General features: G+C 39.3%; 1 long non-coding RNA gene across 1 annotated transcript; it reads left to right on the forward strand.

Moving 5' to 3' along the window:
• LOC127745771 (uncharacterized) lies at positions 1-4003 on the forward strand. Its single transcript, XR_008007252.1, has 4 exons — positions 1-663; positions 737-847; positions 959-1073; positions 3621-4003. It is a non-coding gene; the product is annotated as an uncharacterized LOC127745771 (long non-coding RNA).
• Positions 4004-8236: the final 4233 nt, after the last annotated feature.

Consider the following 8236-nt stretch of genomic DNA (forward strand, 5'->3'; position numbering starts at 1 on the left):
AGGCCTTGTCACCGTCGATCCACCGCCCAAGAACTCGCCGCCGCCACTACGCATTTCTGCTGCGGCCTAACTGTGTCGCCACCGACCATGGAACTGCCGCCGATTTGTCACATGAGGAGCCGCCATCCTTGCTCGTCGTTTCCCTCGGAGTCGTCGCCGTCGAGGGCCAGCAGAGGGAGAGAGAGCAACCGTGAGCCAGGTTCACCACCGAGGAGAGGGGCTGTGTGGCACATCATCGTCGCGACCCATTTCACGACCATCACGGCGAGGGCTCTGTGGCCGTCATCCCAACATCGCCGTTCGTGCCCTTGTCGTCGTCACTGTTCCACCCAGCGTCGCCAGTGTTGAGGTCAGCCACTCCACTACCACCGTCGAGCTTGGTTTGGGGTTGGTGCTTCTCATGGAGGTTTGGAGGAAGGGAGGCAGAACTGCAGAGTGGAGGAGCCACTGTGGTCTGCCGTCGATCTACACGCCGCCTCCGCCAGAGTTGCCGCTGTCAGAAAATGGTTTAGGCCGCCGCAGGTGTCGCTGCCGGAGAGGAAGCTGTGCCTCTGTGTTTCTGGCCGCTGGGAGTGGTTATGTGGCTTCCGGGATCACTGCCGGAGATCCGAGCTGAGCTTTTTCCACTTGAGACCCTGCTGCCATCGCCGAAAAAGTTTTCCGGTAAGGGTTTTAATTGTGGTTTCTGTCCTTTTTGAATTTTGAGAATACTATAGTCACTGCGTGTTGGTTTCAGTTGTCGTGATCAGAATTTGTCGCCGCTGCCGCTTGAAGTGGCTGCTGGGCTGTCGCTGAACCGGCCCGGAGACCGCCGCTGTTTCGGTTCAGCCGTCCTTTCTTAGTTTTGGTAAGTAATTATGTTTCGAAAAGCCTCGCGTTAGTATTCGGTCGTGTTGGTTAATGAATATGAGTTTTGATAACGTGAGATCGAGTCCTGATTATTATATGTTGCGATTAGTGTTGCTATGGTTATTGCAAAAGTGGCTGGGAGCTGAGGTTTTGGTTCCCGTCAGTTTCGGTTTGAGGCGGAAAGGACTTGATGAGGCATTTGGGCTATGGTTTTACGTTTTGAGGTAAGGGCGCTTTTTTTTTCCAAAAACTATGTTTTCTGTATTGAAATTATTACATATGGATACTGATGTGAGACATTGTGTATTTGGTGATTGTATCTGCCTTATGTATTATTTGATTGACTCGAATGATTATGGATGTTGGTTTGGCTGAGTTGTTGTGCGGCTTTGTGAAATGTAATGTTTTGAAGTTCATTCTTTAAAGATTTGAAATCTGAGTTTAAACCATTGAGGATTGGTTTGAATTGAGTCAATTATTTCAATGATGTGAAAAGTCGAATGCACTTTTGAATTCAGCTTGGTTTATTTTAATTGACTTGGTTTTGGACAAATGATTTGTTATTGAACTGTTTCTTTAAAACTTTGGAAATGAGTTAAATCGATTGATATTGATTTGATTTTAAAATGGTTTCCTTGAGATACGCCACTGAGGCGACTGTTGGATTTAGCGTGATTTTGAATTGATTTTTGGGTTCTGGACTGTTGAAAAGGATTGAGAAACAGTTTAGTTGGGACCCGAACCGGGTGGCAAAGTCCAAGTTTTAGGGGAGATGCTGCCGAAATTTCAATAAAATTCGAGGCTTTATTTGAAATGTTATTTGGGAAACTTTGAGTTTAATGCCTTTCTTATTTACCTGGAGGATTGTGAATTTAGGGCTTCTTTTATTATCTTTACTTAGATCAATTATGAAAAGCGATGAAGCTATGCTTTGAAAGAATTACTGAAAAGAGAATCATGATTTCTCCTTATTTTCCAAGAAGAATAGTATGTCTTTGGGTACAAGTTATTCGAAAGAGAATTTTGCCTTGAGGCTGTTTTAAAAGGTAAAACGGGTTTATGTTTTTCTCTATTAAACATAAAGAGTGTCCATTGGAAGAGTTTTCGTGATTTTAAAAGGAATTGGATTTCGATTGATGAACCTCATTATTTTGACGTTTTGAATAAGATTCAGAGTACCCTTTGAACTCTAGTTTAACACAACAAAAAATGATTCTCTTAGCAGTTTGAAATGCTTCAGATTTAATTATGGAATTGAAGCCGGTTTTGTTTAAGTAAAGAAAATGGCTTTGAAAAGAGTAATTGATTACATGACTCGGATTGGCTTAGATCCTATTTTACTACTCAGATCAGGAAGCCAAGGTTTTTAATGAATTTAAAATTAATTTGGCGAAATGAGTTATGTTATTCTCCCCTAAAGACTTGGAACTCTGCCGAGAAATTTTGTTATAAAATCCCATTGTTGGATGGATGATTTTGAATATTTCAAATGAATCTTTAACTTTCCATGGTTATGGAAGTTTTGAAAAGAGGATGTCGAGAGTGGCATTGTTTTCAAAGGGGAATTTACCTTGAGTAAAAGTGGCTTATGAGCCTGAGATGATTTGAGAAACGAGATTTCTAAAAGCCAAGGCTGAAAAGAGTTGAAACTTGATTTCAAAGTGAAACGATTTGAGAAAAAGTGATTTATGGCTTAAATGCCGATTTTACGAATTAATGATGTTGAATATGGAAGTGTTGTTTTTTTGTGAGCCGAAATAGCTCTGTATGTTATGAATATTGGCTGGTTCTGGATTGAACCGTGAGCTGGAATGGCTGTGTATGCTATGAATATTGGCTGGTTCTGGACTGAACCGTGAGCCGGATGGCTGAGATGGATGTTGATCCATGGATGAGAATGAATGCATGTATATGCTGAAAAATTGATAATTTGTGATATTGCACTTCCACTGTCGGAGATATCCCTGGGTAGTAGCAGTGGCTAGCCACCACGTGCTCCAGGTTGAGACTTGATACTCTGTTGACCCTATGTCGTAAGTGTGGCCGGGCACTGTGAAAGTCCCGGATGAGCTCGCCCCCGAAATATTCACCAGTGAGGGTGATGGATATGGATCATGATTATGATCAAGTTTATATTGAGTATAACTCGAGTTGGGGAGACACGACAGAGGGACAGTCCAATAGTTAGCTTCCAGGACTTGTCGGGTTGGCTCTATAACCGACAGATGATATCATCAGCCACTAGGGACAGACATGCATCATATGCATCTATGTGACATTGTTTGGGTGTGCATATTGTACTTGGTTTGCCTATGTGATTAACTGCTGATTGTTCTACTTGCAATAATTGTTTGTTTGTATTTGTATCTTCCTACTTGTGTTTGCATCTGGAACTCTGTTGGATTGTGGTGGATTGGTTGTGGTTGGATTGTTTAGGCCTAGGGCCGTGGTTGAATGAGATGGACCGATGGTTGATTTCGGTTTTGTGGTTCTGGTTTGGAATAAGATATGAAAGGTTATTTTGGTTTAGTATAGATAAACCTTTTTGAAAGGCTTTGATGTTTTGAGAATTGAACGGTTCCTCTTTCAGAAAAGATTTTCGGCTTTATTTTTTATCGAAAAACCGTTATTTTTGAAAAGAGGCATAAGATGGTTATTAATCACTGGTGCAGTTATCTTCACGTATCCTATTACAGTAATTTCCAAAATCTCTCTACTGAGAACCCTTTCGAGGATGATGTTCTCACCCCCTACATTTTTTTCCCTTTCAGGATAAGGGCGCAGAAGTCACGAAGGGTTTATTTTAGTTGTTGTTGAGATGCTCCGTATTGTCTTAGTTATGGTTTATTGTACCCTCGCCTTTATCTTGATGTATTCTGTAAGTGGGATAGGAATTGTATTGGATAATATTTGTAATATTATTTATAAATATATGTATCTATATGGATGTATCCTTTATGAGTTTTTTTGTAAGTTATATGGTATCTATGGATATACATTGTCGAACGAAAGTATTCTTGGGAGCGGTATTGCGGTTTAAAGTTTTAAATAGGCTCATATTTTAATATTAAATAGTATAAGTGTCGTAGTAATGTCCGAGCTATCAGAGTTGCGCAGCTGGAAGCGTGAGCTTGGGGTGTTATATTATGGTATCAGAGCAGTCCTTCCTGTAGAGCCTGACGAATGGACCGACTATGCTTCAATTGCATACTCTGGGCGTTTGTCATGTATTAGGTCTTGTCGAATGACGAGAATTAGAGCTTTATACACATGACGGTCTATTGGTTAACGCTGATAGTCTTGCATTGCATGATTCTTGGTATTAAGTTTGGCCGGCTTAATACTAGTGAATTATGTGTATGAAAGTACTAATGGGTTACCATAGATAATATACAAGTTTGAGTAAAGCGAATCGCGGGTTTTGGGAACGTTAGAAACTATTTCTCGAGGCTATTCAGTTGTGTATCTTGGATTTTGTCGAGTCGACCTGTTTTTTCATATCCTAACTTGAAGTTCTTGTTTGCTAATCCTCTTGGAAGTAGTTTGATTTTTTCAACTCTATTCCTCTATTCATATGCATTCTTGTTTGATCTTAAGTGCATATGCTTGTTTGAAATCCTTGTTGCATCTATTTTCCTCTGTTTGAGTTCTTCTTGATTCACGTATTCTTTGATGTAGCTTTGAACTTGTCTTGATGCGATGTGCCTTTTAACTCCGGATTTCGAGTCCGTTCTTTGAGAAATTGTTGATTCAGTTTTTCTCTTCTTTGACAGTGATTATAGCCAGTTTTGAGATTTTATGAAAATTATTGTTGAATAGATACATACTTATATATATATAAAACTTTGAAAATTTCTTATACAGTTTAACAACTATTTATTTCTAATATCTCGCCTGTACTTTTACTGGTTTACAGAACTACAATTGCTTTAAAATTACAATTTGACTTTCTAGTAATTTTACTATAGTTCCAATGCACATTTTCATTTGATTATGTATTTGGATATTTTTCAAAATTTTGGGAAGAAAGAATTTTTCATTTTTATCCCGGTTGAGTTTCGTTTGATAAGCTTTACTTAACTTATTTTGAATTGAGTTGATTTAGCATGCTATATGGTTTATGCCATTGTTGTTCTTTTGAAAGTGTTGGACTCATAGCTTTCTTCCTATGAACGGACTAAATTCTCTATTAAACCTTCCATCTCTATGAATGTCATACTTGACCTTATTTTTAACTAATCTTTTACAATTTGTGAACATTACCATTGATCTTGGTTTTTCCAATCTTGTGAATCTCATTCTTATGTGAGTTAGTTTGATTCGTTTCAAAATAGTGCATCGTTTATCCTCTCATTGTCTTTACAAGAGTTTTTAGTCAAAGATTATCCTTGAGAAATTACTAATGATTGGGTTGTCTTTTCCTATGACTTTTGTATTCTTTTGAATCAATTGAAAGCTTGTTTGACATCTTATGCCTAGTGGATCTTGTTTGGACTACTTTGATTTAAGATCCTTTCTTGTATGACTTGACTCCTTTTCAAGTACATTCTAATCTTCTTGACTATTATTGTGAGATGGTGATTTCAAGTATATTTTTGGAGTCTTGTTTTGAATTTTATAAAGCAGATTGAATTCTCTTTGAAGAAGCTCTAAATCGAACTTATTTTTTTTAGTTTCTTGGTTACAATTTAAACCATTGTTCAAGTTTTGATAAAGTTGATTAAATTGGGCATGCACTATTTTAAATGAAGTTTTGAAAGTTTTCTTGTTTATTGGAAGCCAGTTTGTTTGTAATGCAGCACTTAATTCCTTTACCAATTTATAGCAAACTTTTACCTCGGGTTTTCTTTCCTAAATAGAGCTTAACTTCCTCTTTCGACCTCGCTAAGATTTTTATACAAACTTGTTTGAATATGGACTTTGGAGATTTTTGAACAAGCATTTAATTTCTCTTCCGAGTTTTATGATTGCTTTTGGTTAAGTTGTGCACCTAATTATCTTTCTAAAATATTTGAGGGAATATTTTAGCCTTTAGCCAAACTTGTGAGCACCTTGTTTTTTAAAACTCTGCATAATCTACTTCAACATGAGATTGAATTAGAGCAAAGCCACGTTTATGCTTTTGTTACTCTCTTGAAGAATGTTTATTACTTAACTTTCTTCTAAGCTGCGAAGTGATATTCCTACAAGTTTTCGATTCTTTTATGAACAATATATTCGAAAGTGTTTTTAATCGTGCTTTTGAAGTTCTATGAGTTTTGTCTTGGGTTTGAGAGATTCTTCTCTATAAACCTCATATTTCTTCGACTCAGCTTGAATTTGTTTCAAACTAATGTGCTGATCCTTCTCCTTGTTGATCCTATTGGATTTCTTTGATTCAAGGGTTATCTTTGAGGTTGTCAATTGAATTGTGTCTAGCAAACTTCATTGCTTGAGTATCCTTGGTTATCTGGGATTGGATACATTCTCTCAAATCTATTGTTGCTATCCTTGACATTTGACTCTCCTTTCTAAATCTTGTATCATTCTGAGTAGACTCGAGAATTATTTTGATATCACGTGTGACTTGTAGACGTAGTAACGCGATGCGTTAGTTCTTTAAGACGTGATATGTGTATATGGAAGGTGAAGCAGTAGGTGTGTAACGTTATGATGAGTTGTGGGTGTTTGGTCCCTTGCAAACAAGCTTGCAGGTGTTAGGCTCATAATCGACTATGAGGTTGTAAAGTGCTTGATGGAGTTGGAGAGTTGAAGCTTTGAGGTTGAGATGAGATTAGTGTGCGGATGTTGAGCACGTCGTTGTAACCTCATCCTGTTTTATAACCTTCGGTGCCTTGCTTTACTACCACATGCTTGAACCATAACATCTTTTGCATTTGAGCACATCTTATAATGTTTGCTTTGCAACCATATTCCTACCTTTGTATCCTTATGCATACGATAATCCAAGTAATTGAAAACCGTACATATGTTTATATTTTGAGATATTTTTGCTCCTTCCTTAAATGTGTTCAAGGGTGAACTGATATGAAATTTCTTTCGTTTTGTATCAATTTTCGAGGGCAAAAATTTTTATAAGGTGGGTAGAATGTAAGACCCAAAACTTTTGAAAAGTCTTATTATGATCAAGTCTCAAATCATATGGTTATTTATGGCCTTAATTTCAGAAATTATTTTATTAAAGGTAATTAAGGCAAGTTTTGATTTATTGGATTTGAGATGAGTTATGATTATTATCCAATTTTATAATTATTGGATTGTTTTCTATATTTAAAGTATAAAGTTGATAGTTATGAAATAATAAGGATTTTATATGATTTGGATCAGATAAGTAATATTTTAATATTAATACTGCTATTTTGGAAAAATGAAGAAATTAAGTATATTATTTCTAATTATTTGGTTGGGACATTTTATTGAAAATAATTTGTAAAATTGATGAGCAGATAGTATTTTCTATATACAATTAGTGTTGAATTTAATTTGGGTTTCAATTATTATATCATTCCCAATTTTATGTGAAATTATCAAATCACCCTAACCCTAATTTTTAAAATAATGAAACCCTAACCCAGCGACCCGTTACCCGACCCGGTTCCCTTTTTCCCCACACCCAGCTGCAGCCGAAATCTCCTTTTTCCTAACTCAGCAGCAGCGTTTGTTTTCCATGAAAGAAAGAAAGGAGAGATTTGGGAAGGGGAAGGGGAGGTTCGGAAGAAAGAAGGCAGGGGAGGCCTTGTCACCGTCGATCCACCGCCCAGGAACTTGCCGCCGCCATTGCGCATTTTTACTGCGGCCTAACTGTGTCGCCGCCGACCATGGAACTGCCGCCGATTTGTCGGATGAGGAGCCGCCGTCCTTGCTCGTCGTTCCCCTCGGAGTCGTCGCCGTCGAGGGCCAGCAGAGGGAGAGAGAGCGACCGTGAGCCAGGTTCACCACCGAGGAGAGGGGCTGTGTGGCACGTCACCGTCGCGACCCATTTCATGACCATCACGGTGAGGGCTCTGTGGCTGTCGTCCCAACGTCGCCGTTCGTGCCCTTGTCGCCGTCGCTGTTCCGCCCGGCGTCGCCAGTGTTGAGGTCAGCCACTCCACTACCACCGTCGAGCTTGGTTTGGGGCTGGTGCTTCTCGTAGAGGTTTGGAGGAAGGCAGGCAGAACCGCAGAGTGGAGGAGCCACTGTGGTCTGCCGTCGATCTACACACCGCCTCCGCCGGAGTTGCCGCCGTCAGAAAATGGTTTAGGCCGCCGCAGGTGTCGGTGCCAGAGAGGAAGCTGCACCTCTATGTTTCTGGCCGCCGGGAGTGGTTATGTGGCTTCCGGGATCACTGCCGAAGCTCCGGGCTGAGCTTCTGCCACTTGAGACCCTGCTGCCGTCGCCGGAAAAG

This window comes from Arachis duranensis, chromosome 1 (genome assembly GCF_000817695.3).
Source record: "Arachis duranensis cultivar V14167 chromosome 1, aradu.V14167.gnm2.J7QH, whole genome shotgun sequence".
NCBI classification, from domain to species: Eukaryota; Viridiplantae; Streptophyta; class Magnoliopsida; order Fabales; family Fabaceae; genus Arachis; species Arachis duranensis.